The sequence below is a fragment of the Schistocerca nitens genome, chromosome 11 (assembly GCF_023898315.1).
Source record: "Schistocerca nitens isolate TAMUIC-IGC-003100 chromosome 11, iqSchNite1.1, whole genome shotgun sequence".
Lineage (NCBI taxonomy): Eukaryota > Metazoa > Arthropoda > Insecta > Orthoptera > Acrididae > Schistocerca > Schistocerca nitens.
In genome coordinates this window covers 40,666,732-40,690,031 of record NC_064624.1, presented here as the reverse complement: position 1 = coordinate 40,690,031, position 23,300 = coordinate 40,666,732, and the positions used below count along the sequence as shown (strand labels likewise).

General features: G+C 41.1%; 1 protein-coding gene across 2 annotated transcripts in view; it reads right to left on the bottom strand.

Moving 5' to 3' along the window:
* LOC126213267 (uncharacterized) overlaps window positions 1–23,300 on the bottom strand; it is a 163,890-nt gene that overhangs the window by 42,053 nt on the left and 98,537 nt on the right. The gene's annotated exons all lie outside the window — the stretch shown is intronic.

Genomic DNA, 23,300 nt, shown 5'->3' with positions numbered 1-23,300 from the left:
CACAAAATCCTCACTACAGTAGCAACTAACCCAGAAGGTATGTTGAGGAAGGGGGATGGGGAAAATACAGAGATAGCACATGAGACACTGGAACTACTACTCAAAACGCATTTTCCTCAATATGCTCTGGCAGATAACATATGTTGTTGTTGTTGTTGTTGTTGTTGTGGTCTTCAGTCCTGAGACTGGTTTGATGCAGCTCTCCATGCTCCCCTATCCTGTGCAAGTTTCTTCATCTCCCAGTACCTACTGCAACCTACATCCTTCTGAATCTGCTTAGTGTATTCATCTCTTTGTCTCCCTCTATGATTTGTACCATCCACCCTGCCCTCCAATGCTAAATTTGTGATCCCTTGATGCCTCAGAACATGTCCTACCAACCGGTCCCTTCTTCTTGTCAAGTTGTGCCACAAACTACTCTTCTCCCCAATTCCATTCAATACCTCCTCATCAGTTATGTGATCTACCCATCTAATCTTCAGCATTCTTCTGTAGCACCACATTTCGAAAGCTTCTATTCACTTCCTGTCCAAACTATTTTATCGTCCATGTTTCACTTCCATACATGGCTACACTCCATACAAATACTTTCAGAGACGACTTCCTAACAGTTAAATCTATACTCGATGTTAACAAATTTCTCTTCTTCAAAAAAGCTTTCCTTGCCTTTGGCAGTCTACATTTTATATCTTCTCTACTTCGACCATCATCAGTTATTTTGCTCCCCAAATAGCAAAACTCCTTTACTACTTTAAGTGTCTCATTTCCTAATCTAATTCCCTCAGCATCACCCGACTTAATTCGACTACATTCCATTTCCTCGTTTTGCTTTTGTTGATGTTCATCTTATATCCTCCTTTCAAGACACTGTCCATTCCGTTCAACTGCTCTTTGAAGTCCTTTGCTGTCTCTGACAGAATTACAATGTCATCAGCGAACCTCAAAGTTTTTATTTCTTCTCCATGGATTTTAATACCTACTCCGAATTTTTCTTTTGTTTCCTTTACTGCTTGCTCAATATACAGATTGAATAACATTGGGGAGAGGCTACAACCCTGTCTCACTCCCTTCCCAACCACTGCTTCCCTTTCATACCCCTCCACTCTTATAACTGCCATCTGGTTTCTGTACAAATTGAAAATAGCCTTTCGCTCCCTGTATTTTACCCCTGCCACCTTTAGAATTTGAAAGAGAGTGTTCCAGTCAACATTGTCAAAAGCTTTCTCTAAATCTACAAATGCTAGAAACGTAGGTTTGCCTTTCCTTAATCTTTCTTCTAAGATAAGTCGTAAGGTCAGTATTGCCTCACGTGTTCCAACATTTCTACGGAATCCAAACTGATCTTCCCTGAGGTCGGCTTCTACCAGTTTTTCCATTCGTCTGTAAAGAATTCGCGTTAGTATTTTGCAGCTGTGACTTATTAAACTGATAGTTCAGTAATTTTCACATCTGCCAACACCTGCTTTCTTTGGGATTTGAATTATTATATTCTTTTTGATGTCTGAGGGTACTTCGCCTGTCTCATACATCTTGCTCACCAGATGGTAGAGTTTTGTCAGGACTGGCTCTCCCAAGGCTGTCAGTAGTTCTAATGAAATGTTGTCTACTCCCGGGGCCTTGTTTCGGCTCAAGTTTTTCAGTGCTCTGTCAAACTCTTCACGCAGTATCGTATCACCCATTTCATCTTCATCTACATTCTCTTCCATTTCTATAATATTGTCCTCAAGTACAGCGCCCTTGTATAGACCCTCTATATACTCCTTCCACCTTTCTGCTCTCCCTTCTTTGGTTAGGACTGGGTTTCCATCTGAGCTCTTGATATTCATGCAAGTGGTTCTCTTTTCTCCAAAGGTCTCTCTAATTTTCCTGTAGGCAGTGTCTATCTTACCCCTAGTGAGATAAGCTTCTACATCCTTACATTTGTCCTCTAGCCATGCCTGCTTAGCCATTTTGCACTTCAGAACATATACCAGAACACAATGGTTCTCAGGCACTGGAAGAGAGGACTGGAAATCGGCCAAGGAGTGTCAATTTCAGTAAAATCAACTGGGTGGTTGGAACATTCTAACCAGTCACGACACCTGGCCCAGATGGAATCTTTCCAGCTCTCTTGAAACAAGTAGGAGAGAATCTTATAAGAGTCCTGTGCGGGTTATTCAGGATTAGCCTAGCAGTGGGAGTCATTTCCAATGCCTGGACGGCAGTGAAGGTTGTCTTTATTCCAAAGACAGGGAGAATTGATCATACCAAGGCCAAGGATATGATACCAATCAGTCTGGTTAATGTACATGTTGGGGAGAGTAGGCTAACTAGGGCTCCTCTACATTCAAACTAACACACATATCAACTAGGTAAATCATGTGACACAGCTCTCCAATTTCTTGGAAAGGTGGAGAAAGCACTTCACTTCCAAGAAATAGCCCTCTGCATCTTCTTTGACATCGAGGAGGCTTTCAGTAACACAGCCTTGGATTCCATTTTTAGGGCAGCAGAGATGCATGACCTTGTGACCATTATGTGTAGGTGGACTAGGGCCATGCATAGTGGAAGGAGGGTAGAAGCCACGATTATGAATGAAAAGATGGTAATTAAAACCACTATAGGCTGTCCACAAGTAGAAGTTTTGTCCACTTTATTGTGGAATCTAGTGATGAACGAGCTCTCTCAGGAACTTAATTCCAGACAATGCCTTTGCGAAGGATACGTAGGTGACCTTTTCATAGTAATACTTGGCAAATTTACTGACACACTGGGAATATGGCATAAGCTGCACTAGACATTGTGCAAGACTGGTGCATTAAATAGGACCTAAGGGGTAACCCTAAGAAGACTGCTGTGGTACAAATCACAAAGAAGCATATCCAACACTCAAATTGGAATCCAAAGCTTTTTGATGAAACTCTACCTGTGAAGGGGATAGTTAAATATATAGAGGTAACCTTAGATGAGAAACTAGGTTGGACTCCTCACACGAAGCGCATCTGCTCCAAGGTGAAAGGTACTCTAGTGAGTACCAGAAGGGCTTGTGGCAAAAACTGGGGCCTAAGACCGTGAGGTATGCACTGGATATACATGACAGTGGTTACACTTAGGGCCTCATATGGGGCTGTAGTGTCGTGGAAGAAGATTGCAGCTAAGGAGCTTGCTAAGGTGCAGAGATCGGCCTGCTACACCATAACAGGCAGAATTAGTAGCACACCAACCGCTGGGATGGAAGCCATGCTGGATATGCCTCCACTATACCTTAATGTTAAGATGGACGCAGCATCTGCTGCATACAGACTCAAAACTGGTAAAACCTGCATCTCATTGGGGTATCCAGACACACACACACACACACACACGCACACACTAAAATAGTGAGTGAGGCAAATATAGGAATAGCTGGGGAAATGCCAGCCGACTATATAGTAACTCCCAACTGCTTCAACAAGCCTTACATTATAATTCGAAGCACAGAGCAGTGGGAAAAAACAGTTCGACACCATATGGGGGACACTGTCTGGTTCATTGATGGGTCGAAATCACACCAAGGTACTGGGACCGGGTTTTACGGGGTTCAGCCGAGACTGGTGGGCATCATCTCTCTAGGAAAACTGGCCTCGGTATTCCAAGCTGAAATTACTGCAATCAGGGTGTGTGTAGAGGAGAATATTCATAGGTGCTACAAGTACCATAGCATGTACATCTAATCAGACAGCCAGGCAACCCTGAAATCATTGGCAGCTCCTGCAACAAGGTCTAACATTATTGCATAATGTCACAGGGCTCTGGTGGAGCTAGGGGGAAGCAATAGGATAAAACTGATGTGGGTCCCTGTCCACTCAGAGATCGGTGGCAATGAATAAGCCAACAGATTGGCCAGGCTGAAGGCAAAGACTCCATTCACTGGACTGGCACCTGTCCTGACAATCACCAAGGCTATGATCTAACTAGAACTACGGAACTGGCTTAGAAGACAGCACACAGAATACTGAACCAAGGTCTGTAAGTAAAATCATGGTAAGGTAATGATGTCAAAGCCATGTTTTAAAAGAAGCTCTAATCCATGGCTTGAACAAGAAAGAGATTAAACTCATGATTGAACTGATGACCATCCATGGGAACTTCAAGAAACACCTACATACAATGGGTATAATGGAAGGAGACCCTAAATGTAGCGTCTGTGATGACAGTGAAGAAACTGCATCACACCTAATCTTCGAATGCACGACATTGGAGAGCAGGAAAGACAGAATTCTCAGGGCAACTAGAAGTGAAGAAATTGTCTAAAACAAAGAACTGGCAAAGGGACTCCTTGCACTATCTAAGGGCACTGGTCAGCTTTACGCGATATACAGGCAGCAATACCACACAAACTGTTTTGGTGCAGGCAGTGCCAGGTTATACCACAGCTGTTTTAGCTTCCCTACCAAAATCAAATCAAGTCAATCATCCTTAGTGAATCTGTGTTTAGGTTTTTTTGTTACAAATTAAATATTATGCAGTGTGATCAAGATGGGTCCAGTTGGTTGTAATTCAAACTTGGTATATGTTACATAGTAACCTAAAGCACCATGTAAATAAGCAGGAAATTATCTCATCTGATATGACAAACTTGTCTGTATAGAAATATTTCCTTCTATTCACTTATCTTAACAGCTGCATATGATGGCAGTTTATCATATTTTCACTGATATTTAATGTAATATTTATCTTAGAATGTTTGGTAAGGTTCTAAAGTGACCAGTAGGGGAAGGCACTTATTTCAAGTTGTTTGGTTTCAACAAAAACATGTACTTTCAATCATTATTATTTTAATTTACTTTGTACGATGCATTGGAGATGACTAGCATGGTATGGTTTGTTTAGGTTTTAAATAAGCAGTGCTGCTGTGCCTCATCGTCTATGGTAATATATTAGTGTTTCTCATGTAGTCTGGGCCAGTGAACTGTTACTGTTAAGTCTGCGTAGGTTCAGACAGTAATTGAACCCAAGTCTCTGGGCAACCAACCAGTTGTGACATTTCAACTCTCTAAAATTGTATGGGTGATAGGATTTTGAGCACAACATGACAATTTTCCCATTTTCTCATTACACTGAATTGTTGTATGTTTTTGTCACTGACAAACTTTCACTTTGTGCAAGTGATAGTTCTGTTTTGTACTGATCTTAGACAGACAGTGACACAGGATCAAAGATGAACTTATATTAACACATAGTTGGAATTTAGATTCTAGTTCTGATTTCACATTAGCTTATGTAACTGGGAAATCTGTCAAATATTCATATTTATTCACATAACTGAACTGCATTATCTTCAATCTGAAGTGTCCCACCTTGCTATGTGAACCTATATAATTCAATTTAATGATTTTAAGTATGGCCATTGACAGCACACACCATTCAACTTAAATTTGCCACTGTGTTTACATTTCCTTATTATTTAGTTTTCACTGCATTTAAAATCAGTTTATACAACTTTTTTATGTATACATTAACTATTGCAATACATGCCTAACTTCATACATTCAGATGTTGCTTGACTGACAAAAACTAGTGGACACAGCTGGTGCTTTTAACAGGGTAGATACTCGATGGTGGATGGCCTTGACCCGCGCATGGGACTGTAGAGGTACATTCCGACATCAGCTTTGTGCACTAGCCTGAAACTCAATACATCATAGGACCAGTTTCAAAGCATTAACATTATGCATCTTGATTGACATTCCTCAGTAAGGTGTCAGCTCACAGTGTCAGTAGCAGGACTCAAATTACCATCAGTGACCCTACTGGAGCACAAACTGAAGGTAACAGGCACAAGGCCAAAATAATCAATTTGCTCATCCAAATTTATTTCATCACGGAATATTGTAATGGAGTTCCTCCTTTCAGTACCGGCATTAACATCAAAATGACAGACTTTGAAATGATCAATTTCTGTTGGTTTTCTGTTTAACTACTTAATAGAAAAAAGGCACCTGGACCATATAAAATGACCGTACAATTTCACTCATAAAATGAAAAACAAACTGCCTTCCGTCACAAGTTGCGTTTATTTACTGCATTGTGCATTTCGAGCCCTGGAGGCTCATCTTCAGGTGCTTTTTAGTGATTTACATCAGATTTTTTAGTTGTTTGCCTGTTGATATTACATTTTTGTGTTACAACATGGTGTATTGTAGATGTAAGTTTAACAGCGTTAATAATATGAAACTAACTTACAGTTTAACTTTGTATGATGTCTGCTTCTGTTGTGCAGTTGGTATACACAATACACATCTTTGGTTTTGCAGTACATACTGGGATATATACATAGTCACACACTTTTTCGCACATTGTAGTAGCAGAACGTAAACATGTCAAAGATTCTCGTTCATACAGATGTTCTACTTCTAAATGGTTCAAATGGCTCTGAGCACTATGGGACTCAACTTCTAAGGTCATAAGTCCCCTAGAACTTAGAACTACTTAAACCTAACTAACCTAAGGACATCACACACATCCATGCCCGAGGCAGGATTCGAACCTGCGACCGTAGCGGCCGCGCGGTTCCAGACTGTAGCGCCTTTAACCGCTTGGCCACCACGGCTGGCTCTACTTCTAAATATAATCGATTTTCTTATTTCACAGTAGATAATATGATATAGTATTATAAGTACACAGGTATTATTAAAATAATTATTTGGCACCATGTTGTAGGTTGTCAGCTGTTTGTACTATTATAGATTTGATTCCTCAGGAAAGAAAAATAAACTTTTAAAGGTGTAGAAAAAATTGTGGCTGTTAAACTCTGTTTGTTCATTCAACAAGTTTTCGGAATATTTTTCTTTGTGTAGCATTATTTCTAACTGTTCTAGTAGATTAAGTTTTTTACTGTTGGGTTCTGTGTGAAGTACAGTTAGGTTGTTGTGGATGTCATCACGTCTGTGTTTATTAATATACATGTGGTTAGCTATTTTAGATTTTTCAAAATGGTTTAGTCGAAAGGTGTTAGTGTGTTCTTTATACCGTGTGTGGAAGGTTCTTACAATTTTTCCTATGTAAAATGCAGGGCAACTGTTACATTGTAATTTATATATTCCACTGTGTTGTGTTATGGGCTTGTTTGTGTTCACTGTGTGAGGTAAGTGGTATCCAAGTTTGCTGTTTGTGGAAAAAGATAGTTTAATTTTTTTGTGATATTGCGCTTGAGTATGGAATGCTTGTGAAGATTTGTTTTGTGTCGGTAGTTTTCTTTTCAGTGTTTTTGTGAGTGATGTTGGTCTGAATTTTTCTAGATAGTTTATCAATTGATTTTACAGAGTAACCATTATTTACTGCAATTGTTTTGTTAGTATCTATTTCTTGTGTTAGTGCTTTGGGTTTTAAAGGTAATGGATGTGTCCTGTTCAACACTGATCTAAATGCAGCATACTTATGTGTGTTCGGGTGGCATGAAGATTCATGTATTGTGATGTGAGTGTAAGTTGGTTTTCAGTAAATGTACAAATTATGTTCTTGTTGTTCGTTCACAATTGTGAGGTCTAAGAAATTTATGGATTGATTTGTTTCATGTTCTATTGTGAACTTTATTTTATTGTGGAGTGAGGTGAATGATGTGACGAGTTCTTCAAGTTCATCTTTAGTGCCATCAAATAAGAGTAGTTTGTCATCTACATATCTCTTGTGATACACAATTTTTTTGAACAATTTTATTTTCTCCTTTGAAAAACTTATTCTCTAAGTGGTTGATGAAAATGTCAGCTAGGAAACTTGAAATGCAGTTACCCATAGCACACAACATTAATGAAATTACCCCGAAAGAAGAGAAGAAAGCAAAACAACATTCCAATCCAACTTTTGAAGAAAACGAAGTGTTGAAACAACTGAAACACAAACTCAATGAACATGATGCTCTTGTTGTGGAATCAGATAAAGGAAATTCCATGGTCATCCTTTACAAAAATGATTACATTACTGAAACTCTCATTTTTTTCTCGGAAAATAACATTACTGACCTCAACCATGATCCAACCACTAAGTTTCAGAAAAAATTGAAGAAAATGCTTACCCAATGTAACTTCCTCCTGTCTGATAAACAAATAAAAAGTTGCACATTAATGAATGCCACTGCCTCCAAACTCAGAGCACAGCCAAAGATCCATAAACATTTTCATCAACCACTTAGAGAATAAGATCTTCAAAGGAGAAAATAAACTTGTTCAAAAAATTGTTTATTACAAGAGATATGTAGATGACACACTACTCTTATTTGATGATACTAAAGATGAACTTGAAGAACTCCTCACATCATTCAACTCACTCCACAATAAAATAAAGTTCACAATAGAACATGAAACAAATCAATCCATAAATTTCTTAGACCTCACAATTGTGAAATAACAACAAGAACATAAATTGTACATCTACCAAAAACCAACCTACACTGACATCACAATACATGAATCTTCATACCACAAGAAATACATACTATCAAAACAATTGCAGTAAATAATGGTTACTCTGTAAAATTAATTGATAAACTATCTAGAAAAATTCAGACCAACGTCACTCACAAAAACACTGAAAAGAAAACTACCTACACAAAACAAATCTTCACAAGCATACAATACTTAGGCACAGTATCACAAAAAATAGCCAACTTCTTAAAAAAATAAAAAAATATTAAAATATCTTTCTCCACAAACAGCAAACTTGGATACCACTTACCTCACACAGTGAACACAAACACGACAATAACACAACACAGTGGAATATATAAATTACAATGTAACAGTTGCCCTGCATTTTACATAAGAAAAACTGTAAGAATCTTCCACACAAGGTATAAAGAACAAACCAATGCCTTTCGACTAAACCATGTATATTAATAAACACAGACTTGACAACATGCACAACAACCTAACTGTACTTCACACAGAACCCAACAGTAAAAAACTTAATCTACCAGAACAGTTAGAAATAATGCTACACAAAGAAAAATATTCCGAAAACTTGTTGCATGAACAAACAGAGTTTAACAGCCACAATTTTTGTCTACACCTTTAAGAGTTTATTTTTCTTTCCTGAGGAATCAAATCTATAATAGTACAAACAGCTGACAACCTACAACATGGTGCCAAATAATTATTTTAATAATACCTGTGTACTTATAATACTCTATCATATTATCTACTGTGAAACAAGAAAATCGATTATATTTAGAAGTAGAACATCTGCATGAACGAGAATCTTTGGCATGTTTACGTTCTGCTACAACAATGTGCGAAAAAGTGTGTGACTATGTATATATCCCAGTATGTACTGCAAAACCAAAGATGTGTATTGTGTATACCAACTGCACAACAGAAGCAGAGATCATACAAAGTTAAACCGTAAGTTAGTTTCATATTATTAATGCTGTTAAACTTACATCTACAATACACCATGTTGTAACACAAAAATGTAATATCAACAGGCAAACAACTAAAAAACCTGATGTAAATCACTAAAAATCACCTGAAGATGAGCCTCCAGGGCTCGAAATGCATAATGCAGTAAATAAACGCAACTTACGACTGAAGGCGGTTTGTTCTTCATTTTACGAAAGTAAAACAGTCAAGGACGAAACACCAAAAAACAATGGATAAAATTAAGTAATATAACTTATATTACACTGAACTCGTTCCTCCTCTAACAGTAGCTTATCAAATGTCTCTGCAGCTATGAAAGATTGGAAGAAGGCACCAGTCAATCATATTCTCAAATAGTGTCACGTTATAAATGCACATAATCATAGCAAAACTGACGCATGTCCATGAATAAAGCTGTACGGCACATTTTGGAGATTTCAGGAAATCGACAAGAACCATTAATAATAATGTAATAGCAGGTACGTATTGCTTGTGGATGCAGACTGTTGAAAATAGTTGGGTGTGCTTTTTAAAATTGCACTAAGGATAGGTTTTAGAAAATAAATAACTATTAAAATGGAAATACAGTGTATAGCAACTGATATACAGCAATACTGCAGATCACTTTGTATTCTACTGTAACGATAAGGTTGCCTGGAATCTGAAAGTTTTAAATAAGTAAATTATAACAAGATACAACCTAACATTTATTGCAGACTGCTTAATTTGTCTAAAAAAAAGTAACAGAAAATGAGTTTGTTATCAAGTTGAGACCCAAAGCTGGCACATTCCACTGAGTTGGCACACTGAATGTTTTTACAAAATGCCTGTATTTTGATTCCATCTATTTTGTCACATCCAGTACACCCTTTTTTCCTCCTTACAAGTTTCAGTGCCCCATTGTAAAGCAACCAACAGACAAAAGGCAACTGAATTTGTTTTACTTCATGTTCACAACCATATTTCACAATAAATTGTCTTTCACATGGATGAAGCATGCTTATGTCTCAAGGATAGTCACTGCATAACCTCAACCAGAGGCACACCAGATGATGTTTTGAGAACCAGCTCAACGTATCCCATGCCCTTGAGGTCTTCCATCATCTCCTTAATGGTCAATTTTGAAGGTTCTACAGAGGCCTAAGCTATGACATGCCTCCATTCTAAAGGAGCCATAGCATTTGGACACTTTCTTTTCTCAATCATTGCAAAGTTTCTGTCACAAGGTAGGAAACCGACTAACATAAAAACTTTTTACGTCTTTCTACACATTACTTGCAGCTGACCAGATCGAAATAAGGTGCTAAATCTCTCCAGTTATTGATGTGCCAAACAGGAAACTATTTTGGCTGAACCACAGCTTGCATCAGATCCATCCCCTAAATTTACTGTGTCAGTTAAGTACCAAAGTGATGAACCATGAAATTATATGATGGCAGCTCTCTCTGGCAGAACACCGTGGAATGTGTCAATGTATGACAAAGCAGAACCTGTTGTAGGTCCACACATGTAACATATATATTGTTATTCCTTTGTAGCCATTTCTGTTTTTTTTTTAGCAGTGTGTATGCTCGGTCTGCTTTTGCATGACACAACTGACGTAAGTCCTATGTTTTGCATTAGCATCTCGTCTGAAGCTGCGATCATAAAGAATCAATACACTCTGCAGAGATTAAGACTGTGGTACATCTACATCTACATCTACATTCATACTCCGCAAGCCACCTGACGGTGCGTGGCGGAGGGTACCCTGAGTACCTCTATCAGTTCTCCCTTCTATTCCAGTCTCGTATTGTTCGTGGAAAGAAGGATTGTCGGTATGCATCTGTGTGGGCTCTAATCTCTCTGATTTTATCCTCATGGTCTCTTCGCGAGATATACGTAGGAGGGAGCAATATACTGCTTGACAGACATGCTTTCAAAGATTTACTCCTACTATGAGAAACTCAAACTGAGTTCCTGAATTAGAGACCTGTCATCATTTGGTATGGTATGTGGTCTACATAAATACTTTCCTCAACCATCTTCAGGAGTGGTCAGTCCACTTTCCTGTTTATGTTGAAGAGAGAGTTTCCATTGCTGGGTGATACAGACTATGTCAAGCAATGTTTTTTGACACATTTCTTTTGACTGGACTTCATATTTGAAAGTAGCTTGTTTCCACGAAGTACCATCTGTCTTACTTTCCTTTTGTCTGGCTAGCACGCCTATTTACGTGGAGTTCATCAAGTAAATTGACTTTTCCTTGTGCATCAAGGCATGGTATTCTTTGCACAGGTTTAACTTAATTTACATATTTATGTCCTTGAATCCTTCTTTTGAACACACTTATGTACTGCATACATGATCCTGAATCATGCTGTCAGTATTACTACCCAATATTCAACTGAATTATCATACTTCCCATTCTCTTTTAATAATATAGCAGTGTGTATTCTACCTTTTCATGAATGATGAAGACAGAGGTGTAGTTAGTTTTATCCCATGTTACTTATTTTTACTGTAATATTGTCAGAAGATGCACACAAGGTATGTTGTTAGAGCCTTGTACTCTACAGGGCACATATGCTGTCATTCAGGACACTTGTTATTCTATAGACATATGTCCTTTCACAAGATCAATCAAACCAATCCACCATTATTCCACTCACTTGCATTGGTTGCTGCTGTACAGGAACCACCTTTCCTTCTGTGAAATATGTTCCAATCCACCATCATGAAGTCTTCCTCTGAAGGTACAATTCCGAACACGACTGCAGACTGCACCGACCGGCTGCAGGCGGCACCACTGGTTGCCATTGTTTGCAATGTGAGGCATGCTGAATGCGGCGGCAGCGTCGTCTGCCGCCGTATACCTGCTTTGGTGGCAGGCCGCACATCCGGTCAGGAAACAGTAGTGCCACTGCCGCCGAACTGCATAGCGACCGGAGACTGCTTTTACTGGCCGAACATACCCAAGTCAGTGAAAGTGAGTTTCTCGGACTCCGATGAAGAAAAGTTAATTAACAATGTGGCGAAATATTCTGTAATTTATGACGCAGGGAATGAAGAAGACAGAAATATTTTAGTGAAAGATAACATCTGGACAGCTATAGCACAAGAGTTAAATAAAACAAGTACGTATATTGAACCAATTATTTACTAACAAATAGATCCATATGTGCACTAACAATTATTATATGAAGATGTCAAAAAGGCAACAGTATATATGTTTCGTCTTACATAAATCATTATTTACAATCCATTGTTATTCACAACCCATTGTTAACTGCTGCCTCTTGCCACGTCACAGAACCGTATTCCTTGGAGAAAAAATCGTTTAAGTTTGTCTCTAATTTCAAAACCACTGCTGTTTAGAAATCCTCCAAAACGAGAAAAGCTATGCATGTTGTTTTGGCTGGTTGCTTCATTAAAACTATAGCTATAAAATGGTATACCATTTTCTTCAAGATAACTGTCTCGTAGCAAATTGCGTAAACAACTTGTCGACAAAACGAGGTCGTCAGCCACTTCAAGTGCCACAGCAATAGGACTATAAAATACCCTAAATACTTGGCTTAATAGCCCAAAGGCGTTTTCTGACACTCGACGAGCACGGCATAATCTCTAATTATAGATGTGTTTGTCTCGATATGATGCAGCAACTCTTCTGAATAAGGTTTCATCATAAAATCACTGAGAGCAAACGCTTCGTCTCCTACCAGTAAATGTGGTAATATCACATTTGTGCCTGGCAAACATTTTGGTGGAGGTATATTAAACTCCTTTGCGGCTATTTTCCTGCCCACAGCCGATTTCTGAAATATACCGTTATCAGACTCTTTTCTGTAAGTGCTGACATCAACGCTAATGAATTTACAATTTGCGTCCACAATAGCCAGCAGAACAATTGAAAAAAATCTTTCTAATTAAAAAACAGAGATCCACTTTTCTCTGATGCCATTATGCGAACATGTTTTCCATCTATAGCGCCTACACAATTAGGTATTGAAGCCAAAATTCTTCTTCAATACGTCTGAAATCTGATTCGGTAGAAGGTGGCATCAACATGGGCAGCAGCCTTATTCTTAACATCTTCAAAACATTTTTAACAACTCTTAATACGTAAGATGGTGATATACGATAGGCAAATGATAAAGACCGGTAAGTGTCGCCTGTGACCAAGAATCTGAAACAAACGAAAACATACTGCTAATATAATTTCCATTTACAGATGATGACTGTAAGAAGGAGTGGAAATTTTTGAGGGACAGTTACCCGAGGTTCAAGAAGAAAAGTAAATTAGGAACAGACTCTGCTGCCTCAAAAAATTCAAAAACAAAAACACACGAACAGCTATTGTTCCTTGACAGTGTTGCACAACACAGATGTGGAGGAACAAATATTACATGTCATCATCACAGACAACAATACAAGAAAGCCAAGAAGACAGTGGAGATTGAACTCATCAACTGGACCTTTCAGCATCACAGGAAGAAGATATGGCAGAAACACATACAATAGTAAATAGTGGTCAAACATCTGTGGTAACAAACGATGAACATTATGTGCCCGCACGGAAAAGAAAACGCAGTAAAGTTCATAGTAATGATGATACAACATTAAAAATGTGGAAAGAAAGGGATGAAATTAGGCAAAATTTATTAAAAACGTTTATGGAACACAAAGATGATGATATTGACTTATTTTTCCGTCACATCAGCACCATTGTAAGGAGTTTACCTCCAGTTTATAAGGCAGAAGCCAAAAGAAAAATTAGTATGATCGTTTCTGATTATGAAATAATGGCTGCACAGTGCAACACACATCAGCCACATGATAACAGCAGCCCTTCAACATTCACAACTCTCTTACAAAGTCTTGGAACTGCGGCACAATCTAATAATGTACAACATTTTGTGGACTTACCCCAGCGTCAAATATAATTTTTCTTCTACACTTATTGCGTTTCTTAGGCACTGTGGCATTATGTCATCTTTAATAAAACTGAGCACGAAATTAAACTGTCTTTTATTTAAATGGCAGTAAGTCCTGAAGATATTTACATCACCTAACAAAGGTCTTTTATCAGTGCTGTTAACTACCTCCTGCCGTTCTACTTTTATATAAAGGCATTACCAGCTTTCGTCTTTTCCTGGAATGCAACAATAAAATGTCATTGTTTTCCTCTTCCAACAACAGTGCAATAACAGCGGTGGTGTTACGACATCTCGCCTCACGCAGTTGTTCCCGGCAACTGCATAGCTTGTCTGTCGCTGCGTTCCGCAATGCACTGACTGCAGGCAGCAGCGTTGCCATCTCTCTTCTGCAGCCGCAATCGGTCGCTGTCGCCGTGTTCGGAATCGCACCTTCAATGTCCTGCCAACTACCCCAAGTTAAGTTTCCTTTTCTGTGCATTACTTGCACTTTTCAAACCACTTGCTGCAAGTGTCACCTTGCTACACTATGCAATTCTTGTAACACCTTGCAAGCAGACAAGATAGTGGTCATCTCACACTATGGTCACATCGTGTCCTCCAGCATCCTCTCCACTGGTTCCCCATCGGCCTCACTGTTGATGCAGCTTGCCTTGTGTGAGACACAACATGACAGAATGACTAATAATTCTACCCCATTTGAAAACCGATATTCCATCTTGTGAAACTGGCAAGGAATAGTGGCACTTGATTACATGTTGCTATTTCATATGATATCTCTGCACCAAGTGCTGTGTACCACTGACCTGTCCTATCACACAAAAGAGGGCCACACAAAAGAGGGCCACAGGGCCTATGTGCACACCACCTCTCTGCCACTTAAATCACATATGTTTTTACTGTTCTACAGTCCTCTTATCATGGCATGGTGCAGACCACTGCTTCTGGATGTGTTACTTTTTAGAAACAGTAGTGTATTACAGGGAGCACATGAAGTCTGGGAAAACTTTCAATTATTTATTGCACAAGAACCAATCACTGTACAGATATCATACGTATGCCATTTTGAAGAGAAACAACAAAATGTTTTTCTGATGTATACCACCACAGCATAGTTTGGTAATTTGCTGATAGTTGGCACTAGTTGCAGACATGGCAAGTTCAGGTGCAGAGCGAGCTTTCTGTGTGTTAGAATTTGACAAAAACAAGTGCGCTACAGCTGTTCAACAGATGTTTAGAACCAAGTACAGTAAGAAGCCACCAACAAGGAAGCCCATTTACCACTGACACAATAAATTCATTACGACTGATTGCATGTGCCTGGCAAATAGAAGTGAACATCCCAGTGTGACTGAAGTGAATGTGGAGTGCGTATGAGAGACATGCTAGGATGGATATGGCAAGAATTTGATTGCCGTATTGATGTCTGATGGGTCACATGTGGTTTGCAAATTATTTTTTTTTTCAAACTTTCAGAATATCTTTTCAAAATGCAATATGTTCCTGTACTTTATGTACACCCTCAAGATGAAAATGAGTAGCCTAGCCAACTTTAGAATTATTATGAAATTAAGTTACCTATTTTTGATCTAAACTTTGATCATACCAATCATGTTAAGAACAGTGAACCTCCAGCTGTAAATTCAAAATAAACAGTGATAACTATACTACTGCAATAACATGGCCTTCATTCGTTTACACTACATTTTTGAATTGCAACGTAAGAATATTTAAAGTAAAGAGATCTCTGTCTCATGTTACAGGTCAGAAACCACAAACTTTTACACAATGAACAAAACATAAAAGCAACATCAAAACAGTATTTCACAAACACTTTCCACACTCAACAGTGTAGTACTTGTTGCTCAGGCATTATGTGGCTCCAGTGGGGTGCATGTGCATCTTTAAAAACTGTGCTTTCAGTTGGTCGTAGCTGCAAAATATTAGAATTATGGCCCAAATTTCAATGTAGGCTCAACTACATCACTGATGTCTTGCAAGTATCATACTTTATAGAATCAAGTAATGGAAAATCCTGGATAGAAAGTAACAATATTATGAAGAGCAAAGTTGATTGGTTGGTTGGTTGGTTTTGGGTATAAAAGGACCAAACTACAGGGTCATCAGTCCCTTTTTCCTGATGGAAGCAAGGCTCAAGGTACAAAAACACCCAAAAACACACCTAAAAAGAAGACGAATCAAACAAACAAAAAATGGGGAAACATACAACACAAGGAAAAGTAGAAGAAGGTATTAAAACCCTAGAGCACATGGTCTGGGCTGCATGAACACAGTAATGGGAGAGGATGAGCCAGCCACTCTGCAACACATTAAAATGTCCACCCCAAGAAAACAAGGCGAGATGAACACATGTAGGAAAGACAACCACGAAGACAAATAAATGCAAAAGTGCAACAGAATTAAAATGGGGGGAAGGTGGCGACCTCAGTCTGCCACAGAGTGGCTAAATGTGGGCAATCCAGCAAGATGTGGATGAGTCATATGTGACCCACAGTGACACCGAGGTTGGTCCTCGCGACAGAGGAGATAGCCATGTGTTAGCCACGTATGGCCAATGTGAAGCCAGCAGATAACCACAGAGTCCCTACCAGAGGCTCACAGGCAGGTCTTCCACACATTCATAGTCTCCTTAAGGGCACGCAGTTTGTTGTGCATAGTGAGATTATGCCATTCCATCTCCCAAACCTGAAAAACCTGATGGTGCAATAAACATCGCACATCAGTTACAGGGATGCCAATCTCCGAAATGGTTTCCATGTAGCCTGTTTGGCCAGGCTGTCGGGAAGTCCATTTCCTGGGATTCCGACGGGCCTGGGGTCCACACAAACAACAAGAATGACGACCATTCCAGGGCATACATGGACTCCTGGATGGTCACCACCATAGGATGGTGAGGGTAGCACTAGTCAATAGTTTGTAGGCTTCTCAAGGGTCAGTACAGAGAAGAAACGACTCACCAGGACATGAGTGGATGCGATCAAGAGCACAAGAAATGGCCGGCAGCTCTGCAGTCAAAACACTGCAGCCGTCTGACAAGGAGTGCTGTTCAATATACCCTCCATGAACATACGCAAAGCCAACGTGACCATCACCCATCAAGCTGTCAGTGTAAACTACTTCACGTTCCTGCTACATGTCAAGGATCGAGAGGAAGTGGCAGCAGGGAGCTGCAGGCTTAACCGAGTCTTTAGGGCCCTGTGAGAGGTCCAGGCGAAGCTTCGGCCTCCGTGTACACCATGGAGGTGTACGTGAATGGACCTCGAGCATAGGTGGTAAAACGAAGGACTCCACTTCAGACAGAAGGGATCAGATGTGAACTGCAATCTGAAGCCCTGACCTGGGCCTCCAATGCAGGAGATGAAACTCCATGGATGGGAAAAGGAGATGGTAATTTGGATGCTCAGGAGAACTATGAATGTATACAACGTAACTGGTGACCAGTTGTGCATGCCTAACCTTCGATGGAGGGACTCCGGCTTGGTCAGTGGACTCGTCCTGAAACCTCCCGTTGCCAGTCAAACGCCACAGTGGTGCACTGGGTCGAGTAAACGTAATGCTGAGGGCGCCGTCAAACAATAAACCAGACTTCCATAGTCAAGATGGGATTGAACAAGGGCTCTGTAGAGCTGCAGCACCGTAGAGTGATCTGCAGCCCAGCTGGTGTTGCTCAGGCAGCAGAGGGCATTGAAGTGCTGCCAGCTCTTCTGCTTCAGCTGATGAAGACGAGGAAGCCACATCAATAGAGCGTCGAAATCCAGTCATAAGAATCGATATGTCTCCATTACCTTAATGATGATCCACTCACTGTTAAGTTCTGGTTCCGGATGAATGGTACAACACCGACTGAAGTGTGTGATACACGACTTCGCAGCTCAAAATTGGAAGCCGTGGGCTAGAGCCCATGACTGCGCCTTGTGAATGATTCCCTGTAGGAGCCACTCAGCAACACCAGTACTGGTGCAGCAGTATGAAATACAGAAGTCGTCTTCATACAACGAAGATGAGACCAACGGCCTGACAGCTGCTGCAAGATCGTTAATGGCCAGTAAAAATAGAGATACACTCAATACAGAGCCCTGCAGGACCCCATTCTCCTGGATAAGGGAACTATGGGAGGAACCATCTTGCACATGGAAAGTACGGATCGATTGGAAATTTTGTATAGAAATCGGGGGCTGGCCCCAGAGACCCCATTCATATAATGTGGCAAGGATATGATGTCGCCAGGTCGTGTCCTTAGTTTTTTGCAAATCAAAAAAGACGGCAACCAGGTGTTGGCGTCAAGAAAAGGCTGTTCAGATGGCAGACTCTAGGGAAAGTAGATTATCAACAGTAGAGTGACCCTGGCGGAGACTGCCCTGGCATGGAGCCAGTAGGCCACAAGACTCCAGGACCCAACACAACCGCCAACTTACCATACATTCTAACAGCTTACAAAGAACGTTGGTAAGGCTGATGGACCAATAGCTATCCATATCAAGTGGGTTTTTACCAGGTCTGAGCACTGAAATAATGGTGCTCTCCTGCCATTGCAATGGAGAGACGCCATCACACCACATCCGGTTGAAGATGATGAGGAGATGTGTCTTGTAGTCGAACAAGAGATGTTCGATGATCTGACTGTGGATCTGATAAGGCCCAGGAGCTGTGTCAGGGCAGTGTGCAAGGATGCTGAGGAACTGTCACACTGAAAATGGAGCATTATCAGGTTCAATGTGACATTCAGTGAAGTAGAGGGCTTTCCTTTCCATCCATCAACTGAGGGTGTGAAATGCTGGGGGATAATTCTCTGATGCAGAGGCTCAACCATAGTGCTCAGCAAAGAGCTCAGCAATTGTGTTTGCGTCAGTAGATAACACGCCATTGATGTTAATGCCAGTAACACCTGTCGGGCTCTGGTACCCACAAACACGTCAGATCTTCATCCAGACTTTGGAAGGTGATGTATGGCACCCAATGGTCGGCATGTACCTCTCCCAACACATCTGTTTCCGTCTTTTTATTGAAAGGGTACAGTACCACCCGACATTTAAAATAGGTACAACATTCTTCATTATTCCTGTCATAACAACATATTTTTTGTAATAATAACTCAATTTCACTTAATACACCGAAGCCGGATATCAGTGTAGGAAAGAAGGACAATTTATTTATTTAATTGATCACATGTGCACTCCCATAAAATAAATCCCTATATCCAGTTTGGTGAGATCTGCGAAATGAATGAATGTATGGTCGTCTGCTAACCGCAGATAGTGAATGTGCAATATATGATCATCTTTGAGATGGTCCTTTGGTCACTTTTGGTGGAACCACAGAGATGAAATTTACCTGAGCTTTGAGCGCCTGAAATGTGGCTGACCAATATGGTGCTCCCCCACCGCAACGGAGTTGCGAGCTGACCTGAAGAACGGCCATGTTTTCAGCACTCTGGCACTGGATCTCGTGTTGGTAAGACCTGTCTTAGGTGTGCTCCGTAAAGACAAAAGAGTGGAGAGAATGGTATGCATGTGGAATACTTAAGAGTAGTTTGGAATAATAATTTCTCTATTTCAGGAACTTTTGTGGGGAGAATTAAATGTCAGGCAGGTAATATTAAGGGGATCATAGTAATATTCGGAAGTGACCAACGGTCACAATGAAGCCACGTGTAGCAATAAGTTGAAATACTTCCGAGTGCTAAAGTTAAGCTGAATTACTGGCGTGTTTACTATAAGTTGGAAATATTTAAGAAATGGCGTGTGCAGGACTTGAAATTAGAGACGAGTACTTCCACGTGGTGAGTACTGTGTGAGCCTCAATCTGTGTATGAGACAAAGGATAAAAGGAAGTACTCATCCATGGTATCAGTTGAGGACTCGCGTGTGTGACGAATATGTTCTTAATATTACTTTACATCCTATCCAGAAAGTGCACTATAGTGTTAGATAATTTCGAGACCATAAGATAGAGAATCACCAATGTAAAGCCATGCCCACTGGGCGGAGTTTCTCATGCGGAATTGTTGTAGAAAATTTAATGGTGTGTTTAGGTTATAGAATTTATCACAATAAAAAAGATAGTGAAAAGAAAAAGATTGGTGGCCTTTTCCTTCGAATAGTATGTTGTCATGATATCTAGAATTTATAATGTGTGCGCCATTCATATTCAGTTTGATGGCCACGTGTTGATCAAAGCCGTTGAATAAGAAAGAAAATGTGGTATTGCCAGTGCGTAGTGAACAGTCAGAGTTGTGTAAATTATTAATAGTCGAATGTGCGTTATCCGTTGTGTAATATTCAAACAGGAGAATAATTTGTAACTTAATTGTGAGTACTAGAGCTCATGTTACTCGATAAATAAGAATGAAACCACTCGCTTGGCAGCCCACTTATCTTGCAGGCCTGACTGCTTGATGTTACAACATGAGCAAGGCATGTGGGTGCCTCTCATTATAAACTGGCAAACGCAGGCACGAGTCCTTCAAAAGCTATTAGTAAGCTCTATGGAAGGGTGCTGCTTATGTAGCCATAGAGCTTGCTGATGCTCTTTCATGGCCTCCGCGATTTCCGGCAACCACTTTCGCCGTGGGCACCCTAAAGAACAAAGGATCGTATTTTCTGCCACAGAAATGACCGTTCTAGTGACCTGCTCAATTACCACATCGATGGTACCATGTGGGGGAGTTTCAATGGTGACAGCAGAGGTGAATGCTTCCCAGTCTGTCTTGTTTAAAGACCATCTTGGTAGACGTCCGGGGGAATGGCGCTGGGGAGTGGCAGGAAGATGGGAAAGTAGTCACTACCACACACGTCATTGTGGGCTCTCCAGTGGACAGATGGGAGAAGTGCTGGGATGCAGAGGGATATATCAATGGCCGAGTAAGTGTCACGAGCCACACTGAAATGTGTGTGTGTGCGGGGGGGGGGGGGGGGCAGTATTTAAGAATCAGAGGTCTAGCTGAGACAGTAAAGCTTCGACATCTCTACCTCAGCCAGTAGGCACAGTGCCACACCACAAGGGGTTACGGACTTTAAAATCTCCCAGAAGTAGGAAAGGCATAGGGAATAGTTGAATCAGTACCACCACTGCGTTCAGGGGTACTGCACCATGTGGCGTAAGATATATGTTGCAGGCAGTTATTTCCTGTGTCGTCCTTATCCTGAAAGCCACAGCTTCAAGAATGGTTTGAAGGGACACAGGTTCACTGCCTACTGGGTGCAGAACATAGACACAAACTCCACGCATAACACTCATAGTCACTACAATTCTTGTAATATCCCCTATAGCCATGAAGGGCTTGGGTCCACATTTCCGGGAACCAGGTTTCCTGTAGGGCAATGCTGAAAGCAAGTGTAAAGCTGAACAACTGCCATAGCTCAGCCAGGTGGCGGAAAAAACCGCAGCTGTTCCACTGGAGGAGGACATTATTGTGAGGCTGGGAAGGCATGAAGCATGCAAGGACGTAGGTCACCTGTTGCCACCAATTGAGAATTTATATCCATTCCTATTGTGGATGAGGCATCTGTGAGATCCAGGTTCTCAGGAGATGCTGAGATCTCCATCTCATCCGCAGGTGCAGAATTCGTAGGTAGTGGTGGTGTTGAGGCCACTGGAGGGTTCTTTTTCTTACCAGACTTCCTTGTTTGCCTTCTCACTTCTCTTTAGGGGCTTGTTGGGAGGACTTCTCTGAAGTAGCTTCCGGCATGGAGGAAGAACGTGAAGCTCTTTGTCCAGCAGGTTTTGCTTCTTTAGCCACTGGCGAGTGTTCACTGTGGGAGAGAGGGTCCCAAGGGAACTCTTCTGCATGAGACGAGCCTGAGGAGGCTGTTGCTTCTCCAGCTGGAGGGAAGGGACCGATGTCCCCTGCATTTGGAGGGTCCTTGCTACCGAAGTACGTACTTGTGATGGCGATGGTAATGTAGCTGCAGCATACGTCGATGTCAACCAAATGGGGTGTAATTGTTCAAATTTACGTTTAGCCTCTTGGTAAATCAACTGGTCTAGGGTCTTGTACTCCATGACTTTCCATTCCTTTTGGAGTACTGTGCAGTCTGGTGAGCTGGGGGAGTGCTGCTCACTTCAGTTGATACAAGTGGGAGGAGGCGCACAGGGAGTACCTGGATGCAGCGGGCATCCACAGTCTCAACATGTGGTGTTGGAAATGCAGTGGGAAGATGTGCCCAAAGTTCCAGCACTTAGAGCACCACATAGGGGGAGAGACATATGGTTTAATGTCACAGCAGTAAACCATCACCTTCACCTTCTCAGGCAATCAATTACCCTCAACGGCCAAGATGAGGGTACCGGTAGCGACCCTGTTGTCTTTGGGTCCCCTGTAAATGTGGCACATGAAATGAACACCTCACCATTGTAGATTGGCGCAGAGCTTGTTGTCCGACTGCATGATGAGATAGCACTGGAAAGTAATCCCCGGGACCATGTTGAGGCTTTTATGGGGAGTGAGGGAAACAGGACTATCACCCAGCCAATCACAAGCGAGTAACGTCCGGGATTGGGCTGGGGATGTTGACTGAATCGAGACTGCACCATTTCTCATCTTGGACAGCGCTGTCACTTCCCCAAACTTATCCTAAAGATGTTCAATAGAAAATTCAGGCTTCATAGGTAGAAAGGAGCCCCTGTCCATTCTGCTACAGACTAAATACTGACGTGAATACGGCTCTCTTCTTTCTGTCGCCCTATGTTCCTCCCTTGGTGTAGCAAGGGAGGGAAAAGATTTAGGATAATATCTGTCAGCATTGTACTCAATCTTGCCCTTCTTAGAGACTGCTGGCGCTATACAGTCACCAGCAAGAGATAACGGTCCACTTCATTGCAGGTCATCTGACCTGATGCCACCCACTCCAATCAGTCCACCTGGCATGATGGCCGTTGCCGGGAGTGCTGATGCCCCAGGAAGACAGGCATCTGCTCCTTGGCATACATGGGGAGTTTACAGCTCAGGCATCAGCAGTGCGATCCCTGTGTTGTCAGGGGACTACCACCA